This window comes from Urtica dioica, chromosome 10, assembly GCF_054948205.1.
Source record: "Urtica dioica subsp. dioica isolate 48M chromosome 10, U.dioica_male_clone48M_v1_H2, whole genome shotgun sequence".
In the NCBI taxonomy this organism is placed as follows: Eukaryota; Viridiplantae; Streptophyta; class Magnoliopsida; order Rosales; family Urticaceae; genus Urtica; species Urtica dioica.
In genome coordinates this window covers 3,838,466-3,855,810 of record NC_142765.1, presented here as the reverse complement: position 1 = coordinate 3,855,810, position 17,345 = coordinate 3,838,466, and the positions used below count along the sequence as shown (strand labels likewise).

At 34.1% G+C, this 17,345-nt stretch overlaps 1 pseudogene across 1 annotated transcript; it reads left to right on the top strand.

Annotated features, from left to right (window-relative positions):
• Positions 1 to 6,272: 6,272 nt before the first annotated feature.
• On the top strand, positions 6,273 to 7,998 carry LOC149383122 (1-acyl-sn-glycerol-3-phosphate acyltransferase BAT2, chloroplastic-like; annotated as a pseudogene). The gene is made up of 4 exons (XR_016301557.1): positions 6,273 to 6,492; positions 6,616 to 7,009; positions 7,106 to 7,207; positions 7,447 to 7,998. The product of XR_016301557.1 is annotated as a 1-acyl-sn-glycerol-3-phosphate acyltransferase BAT2, chloroplastic-like (transcript).
• Positions 7,999 to 17,345: the final 9,347 nt, after the last annotated feature.

The window sequence follows — 17,345 nt, the reverse complement described above, 5'->3', positions numbered from 1 at the left end:
GGGGAGTCTTTCATAGATGTTCTCTTATATGTCGATGACATCATTATGACGGGTCCAAGTCATCATGAGATTGACAAAGTCAAGGAATTCTTGGGTTCTCATCAGTTCAAGCTTAAGGACGGGAGATTTACGGTATTTATTTGGGTCTTGAGATAGCTCCCTCTTCAAGCGGTATTGTGGTTTCTTAACGCCAATACGTGCTCCAATTACTCACTGATTTTGATTTCTTGGCCTCTAAGCCAGTCAAGACACCTATGGATCCTCGCATTGTTCTCTCTGCCACTGATGGTGACTTGCTTGATGATCCTACTCCCTATCGCCAATTGATCGACAAGCTCCTTTACTTGACGATTACTAGGCCGGACATCACATTTAGGGGTGTGCACAGTCCGGTCCGGTCTAAAATCGATCAAAAACCAAACTGAACCGGTTTAAACTGGTTTTAAAAAAATTAAATCGGACCAGACCAAATAAGAAGAAAAATCAGACCAGACCAAACCGGTTAAAACGGTCCGGTCCGGTTTAAACCGTTTTAGACAGTTTAGACCGTTTTAGACCGGACCGTTTTGGACCATTAGACCTTTTTAAATCATTTTAAACCGGACCGTTTTTTTTAACCTATTTTTTATTTATATTTTTTTACATAATATTCGGTCCGGTTCTCTTTTAGACCGTTTTGAACTGTTTTAGACCGGAACGTCTTAGACCGGATCGATTTAGACATATTTTTTTAATAATTATTTATTTATTTAAATACTAACCGGTCCGTTTCAAGATTTCTAGAAAAATCAAATCTGTTTGGCTGGGTGGGAAATATGTTGAAGAAGACGGACTATGAGTTTATATTTTACGTTAGTTATTGATATCCTAATATTTTGGACCCTATGGACCCCATATTTATACACTTTTGGAGTTCACAAAATTGCTCTCACTTTCCCATGTGGAACTTTTTTTTCACTCCTATTATTTTAGGCTCCATATCTTTGACAGACTCCTCTCGATGATTTGTACCGACAGAATTGGACTCTTCTCAACGAATCGTACGGACGACACAGGACTCTTTGCGAACGTCTCGAGGAGCTGTATGGAAGGCATCGGACTCTTCACGGTGGAATCTTACGGACGACACCAGACTCTTTACGGACGTCTCGAGGAGCTGCATGGAAGGCATCAGATTCTTCACGGTGGAATCATACGGACGACACCGGACTCTTCGCGTACGTCTCGAGGAGCTGTATGGACGGAATAGTACTCTTCTCGGTGTATTGTACGTAAGGCATCGGACTCTTCACGGTGGAATCTACGGACGGCATCGGACTCTTCTCCCCGATGTATTCGACGGTCAGAACCGAAATCTTCACCATGAAACTAAAAACCACCTGCTTTTCGGCTCCGTTCCAATACCATATGAACTGCAAAGTTGGCAAGTAATCGGATACATTAAAGACTAATTCGACGATGAGAGGCTCAAATTCCAGCCTTTTTCTGAGGTGCAATTGCGATGATGGCGTAGACGATAAGCAACCCTCGACTGTACATTTTAGGTTTTTGAGTTTCTTTAGATTTGGGCGTTTTCAAGATTTCTAGAGAAATCAAATCTGTTTGGCTGGGTGGAAAATATGTTGAAGAAGACGAACTATGAGTCTATATTTTAGGTTCATTATTGATATCCTAATATTTTGGACCTTATGGACCCCTATTTATACACTTTTGGAGTTGACAAAGTTGCTCCCCCTTTCCATGTGGGATTTTTTTCACTCATATTATTTTAGGCTCCAATCCTCAATCAAACTCCTCTCGATGATTTGTACCGACGGAATTGGACTCTTCTCAACGAATCGTACGGACGACACCGGACTCTTAGCGGACGTCTCGAGGAGCTGTATGGTAGGCATCGTACTCTTCACGGTGGAATCATACGGACGACACCAAACTCTTTGCGTACGTCTCGAGGAGCTGTACGGATGGAAAAATACTCTTCTTGATGTATTGTACAGAAGGCATCAGACTCTTCACGGTGGAATCTACGGATGGCATCGGACTCTTCTCCCCGATGGATTCGACGGCCAGAACCGGAATCTTCATCTCTTTGTTTCATTGTATTTTTCATGTTATTGTATCTATTGTAGCTATGTCTGTAGTTTCATGTTGGGGGTTCTTTGACAACCGGAATAACAAAATAATAGGTTAATAACAAGAACTGTCATTATAGAGCCTCCAGTATATGAATGTTGTTTCTTGCTTCGTATAACTCACTCCTATTAAATGTTGGTGATTTGTTCACCTTAATAACCATATAAGTTGCGGAATTAATTAATTACACTAACAAGAGCTAATTAATTTTATGGTTATCTAACAAGATCTAGATTTACTTATTAATTAATTTATAAGAATTCAAACATGTCAAGCAACCGATAAGAATAGAGAATAAAGTTCATGGAAAACTTACGGGTTGGGCTCACGAATTGAAATTTTAAGCTTTCCCAATCCGTCTTCAAAACGCCTAGAGCTCTTTCTTCAAGCTTTAAGATCCTCGTACTCCTCTTGATGACACCGTAGTCTACCAACATGTAATCTCTGGACGAATAAAGAAAGACTGCATGGGATCACACTCTATAATTTCACTCGATCTAGATATTGTTTCAAGATCTTACTCTTATTTTTCTAAGAACGAAATTGAGTAATTCCAAGGGGGGGGGGGGGGGGGGATTTAATTCAGCGTCTTTGATCTCATCTCATGAATCATACTTTCTCTCTTAGCCATCACATCAATATCCATGAAATTTTATTTTTTTATTTAAATATAGAATATTTATTAATGAGAGAATAATGAAATATCTTATTTCCTTTTAAATATATTCTCTCTAAATATTCATGAGAGAGAATAAATGATAATATATTATTTCCTTTTAAATATTATTTTATCTCCTTAATTTAAACAACTAAAGAGAAAATATTAGTAAATACTAATAAATAGAAAACGAATTTTATGGCACACGACCAAGTGGATTTGCGCGACATACTAGTTGCCAATTCCAAAAATTCGACTTTCACATATTGCAAGACCCAATTGCTTAAAACTCAATTAATTATTTATTTACTTGGTCCAACAATAAATAAATACTGGTTTAATTGATTATTTACTTGATCAAACAATAAATAACCAATTATACTATAAATACTTTATTAATTCAAAAAATACTCACTTTCTGAATTTAATGCTATCAATCACCATTACAGCTTGTGAGATATATAATAATGAAACTCATTATTATTAGATGTTCTTTATTCGTCTTAACGAAGCCGAATCGGGGACTATAGACCTGGTAATAGAAACTTAACAAATCCGATGAAAAGAAAAGAAATTCCTTTATCATTTTCACATTAATTTGTCTAATCTTGGTCAGACTCCACCTAGGTACGTCAAGACTGAACTTTCCTTTATACCCAAAAGTAATTTTTTTTAAAAGTAATAAATTTTTATAATAATCGTCGAAAAATTTAATCTTGGCTGTCAAAAAAATTTTGAAAACGTAAATTTGTCTACTTTGCTGAAAAATTAAAACTTTGATTATTTTGCTAATCAATAAGTTTCAAATGACTATTTTATAACATTTTTCCTAAAAATAATCAAAATAAACCGTTAATGTAATACGCAAACATCTAAATAAAACGGTGCATTGCAATATTGATTGCGTTTGGTTGAGATTATAAGGCCCTGTTTTTGTTTAAAAAAAAAAACTAAACTGCTTATCCGGTGTTTGGCAAAACAGTTTTTACAAAAAAACTTCAAAAGCGATTTTAGATTTTGTACATAAGATGGAAAAACTAGGATTCTTAGCTTTTGGAAAAAGTGTTATTAAGTTTGTTATACAAATTACCGTAATATCCTCGTACAAAGTATTTCTATCTAAGAGTGAAACTTGTTCTAAAATGATTTGTGCATTTTATTGGAATGTCGTTGGCCGTTAAAGTCCAATAGTAGTTTGTCTTGTTACGTTATCTTTTTTTTCTCTTTATTTTTTTTAGAATTTGTTTTTTCTTCATATATATGCTATAACCAAGGAAAAAAAATGCCGTTTTCGTTGCCGTTTCGAGGCTCCTGATTTACGAAAAATCGTCATGACGATGGAAAATCGAACGGAAAAAAATGTGGAAAAGGGCAAGTGAAATGCCGTTTTCAATGGAAAACCGACGTGCCGATGGAAAATCGAACGGAAAAAATGTGATAAAATATATATATACATGTAATACATACATACATTTTTCAATTTTTAAACATATATAAAGAAAATACATTATGTATATAATCTTTTTTAATAGAAAATTGTATATATATAATATTTTATAAATGTGTGCTATTAATAATATTTAATATATATAATTTATAAATGTGTGATATTATCTATTAGAATTGTCTCATAGTATGTGTGATATTATATATAATAGAATTGGATATTATATATAATTTTTAAATGTGTGATATTATATATTAGACTATGTGTGATATTATAATTTATAAATAGAGGTTAGACTATGAGACAAATATCTAGTAAAAAAAAACGACAGTAGCGGCAAAAAAAAAGCCAATAAAACGACACAAAAAAAGAAAAAACGACAGAAAAAGCGACAGACGACGAAAATCGACGAAAACGACAAAAAACGAAAAGCGACAACGAAAATAAAAAATGCCGAGACCTTCTGACAGTGACTTTTTCGCCGGAAATCGATAATTTTCGTCGACATTTGATTCCTTGCATACAACTAAACATATTAATAATTATTATTTAATTTTTAAGAACATGTTTATTTTAGATTTTTTTACTATTATATATTTATTTTATCAAACACTAAATCAACTTTTGTTATCAACAACCAGTGTTTTATAAATAGTTTAACAAACACTTGTCAATTTTTGAAAAAAGAAGGGAAAATATCTAGTATACCCCTCGTGTTTAATCGAAATGCGAGATTTATCCCCTCTATTTCTAGAAATATCAGGCATATCCCTTCAGTTTAATATAAATGACATATACATCCCCTAAAAAAATGTTATATTACAAATATCACCATTTTCGTTTATTTTTTACAAAAAAATCATTTGAACTCCTCAAAATACCCTTAATAGAATAAATATTTATTTACTATTTTATTAAAAAAAATCAAAATATCTCTTTATAAAAAAAAAACCTTAACTTTTTATAAAGAAATTTTTTTAATTTAATTTTTTTGTATATAGAATAGAAGATAAAAAAATATTTCATTAAGGGTATTTAGGGGATTTCAAATTATTTTTTTGTAAAAAATAAACGAAAAAGGGTGATATTTGTAATATAACATTTTTTAAATGATGTATTTGTCATTTATATTAAACTGGAGGGATATGTCTGATATTTTTAAAAATAGAAGGGATAAATCTAGCATTTCGATTAAACACAAGGGATATTCTTTATATTTTCCAAAAAAAAAAAAACAGTTTTTTTAAAAAACCGAATCGAAACACTTTTTTAAAAAATAAAATTATGTCAAACGGTCGTTATCTTTTAGACACACTTCTCTCTCCCTTCTCTCTCTCTCTTCTGTATCCTTTTTTTTTTCTTCTTAGGCAGGTGGTTCGGGAACAAAAGGCTGTGGTGGTGGTGGTGGTTCGGGGTCGTCGAGACTCAATTGCTCAAGGTAAAGTCTCGAAATTATTCTACCCCTTCTCGAGTTTCAGAAAAGCTAGGGTTTGGAAAGTGGAATACTCGGTTTCCGTGTTCAAGGGCAATCGGTATAGATGTTGTCTGAGCATTTCTTAACTGTTGTTGTCTTGTTTGGAATCTTAATGGAATTCATAAGAGTGTTTTTTCCACCTTTGGTATGTCTCTTGGAAATATAGGTTTGAAGGAAACCAAAAGTTTGAAAAGCAGAGGAAGTTTGTTGGGGTTCGTTGAAATACATGAGCGCTATATATAACACATTCCAGGGGAAAGAAAATTTCACAAACATCTGTGTTCAAAAGTTATGGAGACTTCGAGAGAGCACATTCCAGGGAGAAAAAAAAAATTCCACAAATATCTGGAGAATTCGTGAGTCAGATTTTTTATTTATTTATTTTTAAATATCTGATGTCAAACATTGTAAAAGTATTGTAATTTTAATATCCTCGTATTCTTTCTGCTTCAGATGCTGGCAATAACCTTGAATGCTTCCCGTGGAAGCAGGGCGTTGTGTTTTTTTTTTTTTTTTTTAAATATCTGATGTCAAACATTGTAAACGTATTGTAATTTTAATATCCTCGTATTCTTTCTGCTTCAGATGCTGGCAATAACCTTGAATGCTTCCCGTGGAAGCAGGGCGTTGTGTCACAGGTTCGTACTCATTCAACGGAAAAGTTTAAAACGCCACTATTTGACGCCAAAACCCGAAACAACAAGAAGCCTCTGAGATATGTAGTTGCTCGTTCAGAACTCACCGGAACTGGAAACCCCAGTTCAGCTTTTCCACTATCAGGTTTTCTGATTATCTTTCCTGCTGCTATCGATATTTTTAAATTTTTTTTTTTTTCTGAAACTATCTTTCTATTTTGACTAAATGTGATTTTTTTTTTTTTTTTTTTTTTTTTTTTTAATGCAGAACTAAATATTGGTTCAAAATTTAGAGGGATATGCTTTTATGCCGTTACTTCTGTTGTTGCAATTTTCCTGTTTGTCCTCATGGTGTTGGCTCATCCTTTCGTAGTACTCTTTGATGGGTATAGAAGGAAAGCTCATCACTTGATTGCGAAATACTGGGCAAGTCTAACAGTCGCTCCATTTTTAAGGGGTTGGAGAATTTGCCACCGTCAGACACCCCAGCCGTGTATGTCTCAAACCACCGGAGCTTTCTCGACATATTTACGCTTTTGACACTTGGGAGACCTTTCAAGTTCATAAGCAAGACGAGCATATTTCTGTTTCCTATAATTGGTTGGGCCATGTTCTTCTTCGGTGTAATTCCTTTGAAGCGCATGGACAGTAAAAGCCAAATGGTATCCCTTTTTCCCCGGACCCCCATTTTTTTTTCTATTTTCTTTGCAGGCAATCTGAATTCGTGCTCCGTGCATTTTTTTTTTTTTTCCGCATAGGAGTGTCTCAGGCGATGCATGGATCTTCTAAAGAAAGGGGCGTCAGTGTTTTTCTTCCCAGAGGGAACGCGGAGTTTAGATGGGAAGCTAGGTGCTTTTAAGGGGAGAAAACTAGTGACTAGTTTAGATTGTTATGTTATAAAAGAAGAAACCTGGTTTTGTATTTCTAACTCTTTTGCCCTACGGCACTTTTTCCTCGACGTGGTACAAAAAATAGGATGTGGTAAAAAATAGTTGGCATTTTGAATGACCATCGTAAAAAGTTGTATTTTGTCATTGAATTTGTGGTTGGGTTCATTGGGTAACAAAGTAGTATGTTTTTTCATGATGTTGATACGCAGAAAGGTGCGTTCAGTGTTGCAGCGAAACTGAAAGCTCCGATAGTGCCTATTACGCTAATAGGGACCGGGAATCTCATGCCTTCAGGGAAGGAGGGTATGTTAAATAAGGGGTCTGTGAAGGTCGTTATTCATAAGCCGATTGAAGGAAGTGATGCACAAATACTCTGCGACCAGAGTCGACAAGTGATCGCAGCAGCGCTCGCTTGTTGAGGCTCAGAAATCTGCCATCACCGGAGAACGACCTGAGCCCAGCGAGTTTGGCCCAATTCAAGTCTGCTACATACTTCTGAAGCAGTGTACTGGGAATTTAATCTTTTTTGCTTTATTAGATTTGATTAGGTAGTAAATTAGAGTCTTTTTATTCTAGGTGGAATGTTTGTTAGATGGGAAGAGAAACTTTGTGAGGTCTTGTAGCTCACATTTTCCCCATCAATCACACCATCTTGTTCATTGCTAACTTATCTGAAAATGGCTTCGCTATTATAAATTAATTTCTGCCCTGTAAATTTTAGTTTTAATAAAGAGCTCTTGAGTATAGTAGTCAATAAGAGACATAAAATTGTCAAAATAGTCAATATTTGGTTTTATTTTGTGGAATAGCCAATAAATCACATTAATTTATCCGATGAGACAATAATACCCTTCATTAAATGGACAAAGTTGACGAGATAGAGTTCAATATTTGAATCAAATTAAAATATTTCAGATTTCGCGCCCGTTGACATTGTACCACACCCAATTGCATTAAATGCGAATAAAGGGAAATAAAATCACCATCACGAAATCACATGTACACACAAGACTCAGTTCCCGAAAATAGAGTAAAAATCCCCAATTCAATTTGAAATATTTTGAAAAAAAAAATCGGTGCCCAAGAAGTCTTCAAACCCTAAGATTCTCATAGTTATCTAGTTATGTTTAAACAACAAATTAACTAATATTAACACAAATAAATACAAATATACCAATATTAACACAAACTTACTTAGACATTAATACAATTAAACACAAAAATACCAATCCGATTGAATAAACAAAAATATCAGTCCAATTCAAATTTCAATTCAATTCAGCTGCGTTTCTACGACAAATTAACTGATATTAACACAAGTAAACACAAATATACTGATATTAACACAAAAATCCAATTCAAATACACACCTGGTACGAATCCGGGAAAGTTGCAGAGAGAGAGAGAGACTAACGCACGCCCACACAATCTCAAGTACACATTGCACGAGCTTTTCCCAGGAAAGCCTCACGAATTTCCGCCGATCTCAGCTCCGCTCCGAAAACAAACCGCTTCTGATCGCGCTTTTTCCTCATCATCACAAATGAAAAAGAGAGAAAAAACTGAACCGAATCTCAGTAATAGCACCAAATTTTGCCTCAAATAATCCGGCGGAAACGAAACCCCTAAAGTCGCCATGAATGCAAAACCAAACCTTAGAAATATTCATTGCAAGAGGGATGATTTCGATCAAAGAAATCTCTTTTCTATTCTTCGACATATACAGTAAGATCAAAAGATTTGCTTTTCTTTTGATATGTTTCGAAGAAAGAAGGAAGAAGTTTTCATTAAATATATTTCATTAGAAACAAATGCCAAGCTGTACCAAACGATGAGAACAATACCATCATAACCAAATATACTCATTAATATTAAAGAAGTGATGAGGCGTAGTACAAAAGGCAAGACAACATGTTCATTAATTTTATTTATTCAAACAAACATTTAAATAAAAGGGCAAAATTCGGAACCAAGAAATTGGTTAAACTGCCACATCATCAAAATTGGCTATTTAAACAAAAGTCTTGAAACGTTGACTAAGTTGCAATTTTAATGTGTCACGTTGACTAGTTCGTGTAATTTTTCTTTAATAAATGTCCCCCTTATTTTTAATTCCATGATCACTTGCAGCGAAGTTGTTTTTACATCAAATAACTTTTATCATCTCGCATTTTTTCCTTGTACTCAAACGAAAAGCTTTTATCATGTGGACGGGTTTTTTTGAGAGGATCAAGTCCAAAGAACTTCAGTCCTCGATCTTGGTCAAACTCCGAGGCAATCTCTAACTCCAATCCAGTTTCTCCGCTAGCACTACTCCATATATGGCATACTTGGCATTTCATTGTTGCACATTCAAAAAGTATCTCGAGCTCTACTCCTGAGTTCCAGTAGGAAACATTCATGTGCAGCTCGGAGTTCACTGAAAGAGAACAAAAGGTTATCGCATGAAATGCAAGAGGATTTTGCTCAGTTATTGGTCTCACGAATTCACACTGTACCCATCAGCATGATTGTAGGAGAAAATAATATATACATATATATATATATATACATTATGCATACATATATATATATATACACACCTTAGGTTTAAGTGAAATGTCGAGTTTGTACCATCTATTTAATTAAATCGACAAAATTATACCCTAAAATGAATAATTGCGCCACCCATCTTTCTTTTATTGACTTTTTATTCATCTTACGACATTACGAGACCTATAGTCGAGTTAAATGAATTTCAATAACATAATATCACAAGCAATGAATTATTAGAAACCGAACCAAACCTCAAACCCGGAACTCCAACTACCAATCCCTAAACCAAGAACTCCAACCACCAATCCTCAAGTTTGAAATAAAAAATAGCCATAAATCGAAATAGACTAATAACATTCATACCTCTCAAGAAATAGCTTTTTTATGTGAAACCCCAATTTTTTTTTTTATCTATTATGAATTTCTTAATCTTGTGTATATAAGTTTTACATATATATATATATATATATATATATATATATATATATATATATATATATATATACATAATGAGATTGTTAGTAGAAGAACTCCCTCTAGACACAAAATATTATTCAATGAACATTTTTTTAATTTTAATTTTTAGAATTTTTTTTATAGAAAAAAATAAGAGATCGAACCCTGAATACAAGTAGCTTTCATTTGTACCGATTTTTTTTTAACAGAAAGATAAAAATATCTCCAAAAAAAACTTTAAATTCATTTTTTTCAAACTTAAATATTGCTGGACATGTCTCTATATATTTCTTCTTCCAGACTAAAATATATTAATTATTCCGCAGCAACACGCGGGACATACTGCTTATATATATATATATATATATATATATATATATATATATATATATATATATATATGAATACAAAAGACATATGCATATTTATAGCAATTAGTTAATACGTTGGAGACTGAATATAGTAACATGCATATACCTTTTTTTTAGGATTTTTTGGTAAACAGTAACCAATTCAAATTAAGTGTTTAGCAAAATAGTCAAGGTTTCATAAGTTAGTGCATTCTAACCACTTATAATGTAAAAAATACTAATATATCCTTAATTATTTTCAAAATACTTAATCTAAGTAGTATCCAAAATTTTTAATCTTGGCTTTCTGTATATATCAAATAAATTCAAAAATTTTAATCGTGCCTTCAAAATATTTCATCCCCATATAAACGAGCAGCAAATGTTTGAAGTCTAGTCATATGCAACGAGAAAACAATGAAGTGTCAAAAATTTTAATTCTACTTTTAAAGTTTTTAATCCACTCTTCGATGAACCAGAAAAGAATAAAGAAGAAGAAGAAGAAGAAGAAGAAGAAGACAATGACGGTGGTGGTGATGACAATCGACGATTAAACCACCTTATGATCGTTAACCGGAGTCAGATTCCACAACCTCATTTCCCGTTGAAATACACTCGCTTCATCACCGAATCGCCTCAGCGCCGTGAAATCACTGCCATTGAATCCAATCAATTCGCCGACGAGAACAAGGACGATGACAATTGGCAGTGAGTTGGGACCCACGGTGGTGGGCGGAGAGCGACGCGAACCACTTGAGGACCGAAGACCCCAGGTTAGGGCTAGGGTTAAGGCTAGGGGTTGAAGATGGCTATCAAGATTGGAATTGTGATTGAGAGTAGTAGAGAGAGAGAGAGGCGGGAGGTGAGTGCGTCGACGATCTAGTTCGGAGTCGGGAGCGAGATTCGAAGACATGGTTCGGTGATTCATGCTTAGACAAAGCGCAAGAGAATTGTTCGATCACAGATCCCAAGGAACAAGGAAGAAGAATGAGACAACAATTGGATTGTTTGGCTAAACCTGAATATTTGGTGTATAAGGATATTTTGATAGTTTTGTTAAATTTGAGCTATTTTGCCTCAACTTTAAAAAGTTTTGCTATTTTATCGAGTCTAAATTTAAAAATGGTTAAATAGTCACAATGGTTTTTTTTGTTTTTTTTTGTTTTTTTTACAATCATATCTACGCTGATAGCAATGGTTTTTACTTTTCTTTATTTTTATCAATATATTTATATATTATCATGATTAGGTTTTTATTCCCACCCCACCACATAAATAGATTAAGCTAGGTTTTCAGCCTCTCTTTTCCTCTCACCCCGATCTCTCTCCCTATTCCCTTTTCCCACCTCACTTGTTTCATAAAACCTCGCCACCAAATACTTTAAGATCTATCAGTTTTAGAGTCTAAAGCAATTAAAAAGCTCATCAAGTTTTCTCATGATTAGTTCTTTCTCTCCATTATTTTTATGTCTCGATGCTTTTTAAATTTTTTTTATAAGAAGATTTAGGTTAAATTGTTTTCTGTTCTAAAATCAGTTGAAAGCAATGCCAAAGTTTCACGTTTTAAAATATAAAGTTTTTTAATCTTATATTTTTACAGATTCTACTTTCACATGTTATTCATTCGTGGTTCAAAATTTAGAATTTTTCGAGTTATGAATATTATTTTATGATCTTATTACAATCAGTGTGCATATTTATTTTTGCTCCGATCGTTTTTAAAATAAAATGTCTTGATTATATAGTTACAAAGTTTTTTTTAACCTAATATTTTTACATGACCTGGTTCTATATGTTTTTGGTACCTAGTCCAAAGTTTAGAATTTTCAGATGCACACAGAATATGTTTGAAATAAATTCCAAATAGTGTGCAAACCCGTTTTAAAATAGTTTTTGTTCTTAAAAAGTTTATATATTGTATTTTATGCCTTTTAAATTCTTATTAAATATTTGAGCAGAATTTAACCGTGCTGCTTAAGTAAAAAATATTTCAATATTATTTTGGATTTTACTGTAATTTTTAGAATTATTTTCAAAATTTTATTTTCTCGAGCCTAAGAGTTTTTTTTCGTAATTTTTCACCTCCAGCCGAAATCTAGAAATTTCTTGAACCTGAGTTGTCTTTAGAACTTATTTGACAGAAGTTTAATCATCTTTTCCATCAATTAGGTTCAGAGCCGTCTAGTATTTCCGAGCCATCCATGATCAAAGATTTTAATTTTCAATCAAATGTCAGAATAATCTTACTACAACATAGATTAGTTCAAAAATAAAATACGATGAGTATGTGATATGAATTGAGTAGTTTTGTGTTTTGGAATTGTTATTGTTTGATTTCTTGGGTATGTTTGGTATGATTGATATGGTATGGTATGATATGTTATGTTATGCTGTATGGTGATATGTTATTTTATATGGTGATATGTTATGTTATGTTATGTTATGTTATGTTATGTTATGTTATTGTTGATATATTATAAATTAGAATATTTATAATATGTTCTTATTTCTAGTCGTGTTGTGAAACCCCAAACTTAGCTATATGAAATTTAGAATTTTGTGATTTTTTTTTAATTAAATTGTTTATTATGTGTTATGCTTTATTCTTGTTTTAGGTGATTTGAATAGTTTAAATTTCAAGATTAAGTTATGAGAGTTATCTCACTCGAAAAGATATTTCTAAACCAAACACTACTAGAAAAATGCTATTTAGTGACACTTGAAAGGTGGCGTTTTGCTGAAAGACTGCCATCTATTTTATATTTTCAGTGGCAATTATATTCAAACTGCCACGAAAACATTAACCTACAAAAAAAAGGCATTCATAAATCAAGTGCTGCTAAATCATTGAAAAAGATGGTATTCATAACCCCACCATAATTATTTATTTGATTTATTTATTATAATGTATTAACCGCCACCAATTAAAAACACAAACAGCCCTAGTGGCCCATTAAGGCCCAAATTCTCAACACACAACCAAGTAAAAACACAAGCAGCCCTAGTGGCCCATTAAGGCTCAAATTCTCAACACACAACGTAAGCATCATCTTCCCCATTGGAAACTTGGAATTCGAGCCTTTCCAGGCACCTGCCTTGATGCTTGTATGTTGAAAATTGACATAATATTTTTTTTTGAGATTTTTTTAATTTATTAATAATTTTTTTTTTCAGGGAAGAGGAAGGAAGGTGGTAGGGACATTTTCGTCAACTGATTTGAAAGGTTGCCACTTGTCGATACTGATTTCTGATACCAGCTCAAAGATATTGTATTATATGATATTATATAATATATTATATAACCGCCACTAAAATTTCTTATTTGTCTAATCTCTTTCTCTCTCCACAACGTGAGGCAAAAAAAGACTTTCATTTATAAAATAAAATAAAATTTTAAACGTATTAATATTTTTATGAAACGAATCCTACTCCTAGTCTGTGACGACCTGACTTTTCGGACCATCTTACTTATCTTATTTTTTAAAAACTTAAGAAAATTTGACGTAATTTTTTTTTTAAAACATAACTTAAAATATAAAGTTTGAAAACTCATGACCTAAAAATAAATTTTCATTTAAAACTTGATGAACGAAAACAACCAAAAAGTCGAAGTTGCATAATCGAAAATTAAAACCAAAAATACCATTGTAAATAAATACCATAAATAAAGTCGTAACCCTTAACGGAATCGAAAGGCATAACTTAAACCATGAAATATAAAAGCCCTGGGTTTGGATTATTGAATAAAAAACTGAAAGCAAAGCGGAAGTCTTTTATTTTCAAAAACGGCAACCATAATCCAACCCTCTCGCCATCATCGCCGCTGATCCACCCTCCTCACTTGCTCATAGGTTGTTTACCTACAACACGGACGTATATACATAGGTGAGCTAACGCTCGGCGAGACAAAACAAGAGCAATAAATATGCATAACCAGTTATTAGTATTTCACTTGCTAAATGGTGACACATGATATCGAAAAGTAAAGTCTGACGTATTTTAATTCGGGGTCCCCTAGAGTAGTCGTACCAATTTCAGTGTACACTTTGGTAACGAACTATAGGGCTACAACCTCCCATAGAACGTCCCATCCGTCTGATAAACTTGTGAGGAAATTCTCTAGGTGAGCCCTTGATTCGGCTCGAGAAGATCCTCTAGTTACCTCCTTGGATCGAGGCGGTACGACCCTCTTATTTACTTGTTAATCTTATTACTTGATTATGTCAAATGCAAGAAAAACATAATTTATTGAGATACTTGATAACATGCTTAGAATAAGAACATATTGTAGATAACATGCATAATTGAATCATAACACATGAAACATAACATATCAACATATCACACATATCAACACAATCAACATATAAAGTCACATAACACAACTACAACAGATCGCATAGTCACAAATTTTTATTTTCGAACAAATCCGTGTTATAGTGAGATTATTCTCACCTTCGTTAATTTTTATCTTCGTTAAAAGGAAAGGATGTGATGCTTATATATGGTTTAATTAAACACTACTACAAATACAGTTTTCCGGTGCGGTTGACTTTTGGGTGCGACTATTCGCACCTAAAAGTCGCACCAAAAAGACTTTCAGGTGCGAATAGTCGGACCCAAAAATCAATTAAGCGCTGAAAATTTTTCGGGAAATTTTTGAATTTGGGTGCGAGTAGTCGCACCCAATAGTGTGGTACTTATTGGGTGCGACCAAGTCGCACCCAATACTGTCCCCAAAGGTATAGGTGCGACTTCGTCGCACCTAAATGTCCAAAAAATTTCGGCGGCCAAAACTTCCCCCTTTTTTTACAAAATGTCATTGGGTGCGACAAAGTCGCACCCGAAACCACTGACACATGTCATTGGGTGCGACTATGTCGCACCCAATGGTTTCAGTGGGTGCGACTTTGTCGCACCCAAATTTAAAAGTCTTTATATATAAAGCACATGCTCGAAGGGTTTTCATTCGAAAACTCAAATTCGCCCAAAAAAACAAACGCCTCTATCTCCCGACTCTCTCCTTCTCTCCCACACCGTCGCCGCCACCACCCCGTCGCCGCCGCCACCACCTCGTCGCCGCCGCCACCACGACGCTCCTCCGACCGTCGCCACGACCCTCTCTCTCTCAACCTCCAACCTCTCGCCGCCACTGCCCTCTCTCTCTCCGGCCACCCCGTCGCCGCCGCCACCACTACGCTCCTCCGACCGGCACGACCCTCTCTCTCTCAGCCTCCGTCACGAGGACCGCCGCCACTGCCCTCTCTCTCTCCGGCCACCCCGTCGCAGCCACCAGCTCCGGTGTGGTTTCTCAGTCTCACGTTCTTTCTCTCTCTCAGCCGCTACACACCGCCGTGCCTCCACTGTGAACTCCGACCACCGAGCTATCTCGTGCTCGGTTGTGCCTTCTCTCGCTCGGGTAAGCTCTCTCAATCTATATCTCTGTGTCTCTCTTAATCTATAATAGCAACTGAGCATTTACAGCATTCATGGATCACATTAACCGTTTTAGTCGGTTTGGAATCGGATTCGTTTTAAAAAAAAACCTTTTCTTTTTGTGCTGAATGATCCGTAATTTCTATTGCGTTACTAATTTTGTGTCAAACAGACCAGCCCCGTCTCGAGCGCACCCACCCTCATCGTAACAGCTTCGAACCCCAGCTCCGCGCTTCTCTCCGTCGACGCTGCTCTCAGTTCCAGCCGGTAATCTCTCTCTCTTAGTGTACCTCTCAATCTCTATCTCTCTCTCTTCCTCTCAATTTAACTCTTTGTCCCGTCTCTTGTTGTCTCAGCCTAGTCCCGCTGCCGAGCCTCGCTGCCCAAAACAGGCTCTCGGTGCCTCTCTCTGCGAGACAGTCCCACTCCGACAGCCTCTTTCGCTTCGTCCGAGCACGCCTCACCGCAACCTCAAGCCACCGTCCTTGCTCGTCGGCTCTTCAAGAGGTTAGTTCATTTATTTATATTCTTATATGTACTCTAATTAATTAGAAAGTTTAGATTAGTTCATTGGGTGCGACTTTGTCGCACCTAAAGGTATCAATGGGTGCGACTTTCGACCTTTGGGTGAGAAAAAAGTCGCACCCAATGCTGTTTTTTGTACTAGTGAAACCCTAAAATCCCAAACACTAAAAAGCCCAAACCCTAATTCTACTTTTATTCTTAATATACTAATAATTACTATTATTATATTTATATAAAACATAGGTTGATCATATATATGAATAACTTATATATATATATATATATATATATATATATAATGTATAATAACTTATATTATATTACTTTATATAAAAATAAACTGATTATATATATATATATATATATATATATATCACGTAACTTAGCATATATATAAGTAACTTGTTTATATATATATATATATATATAAACGTTAAATAACTTATATATATATATTATATTATATAAAATAAAGTAATATGCATATATATACTATTTATATATATACGTTAACGTTAATTTGTTATAATATATATATATATATATAGATAAAGTATGTACACATAACTTATTTATAATATATAACTTATATATATATATTATATATATATATTTTGTAATCTAAAGAGTATATTAATTTTAAAAAATATACCATAAAGCATACATACCACATAAATAAATCATTCACTACTATTTTACTAACAAAAAAAATACTAATGTCACTCGAACACAAAAAAATTAGCCTTTTAATTAAGCTAAAAAAAATTGAGATTTCACATAGTCCAACTAACGATGGAGTATTCAAC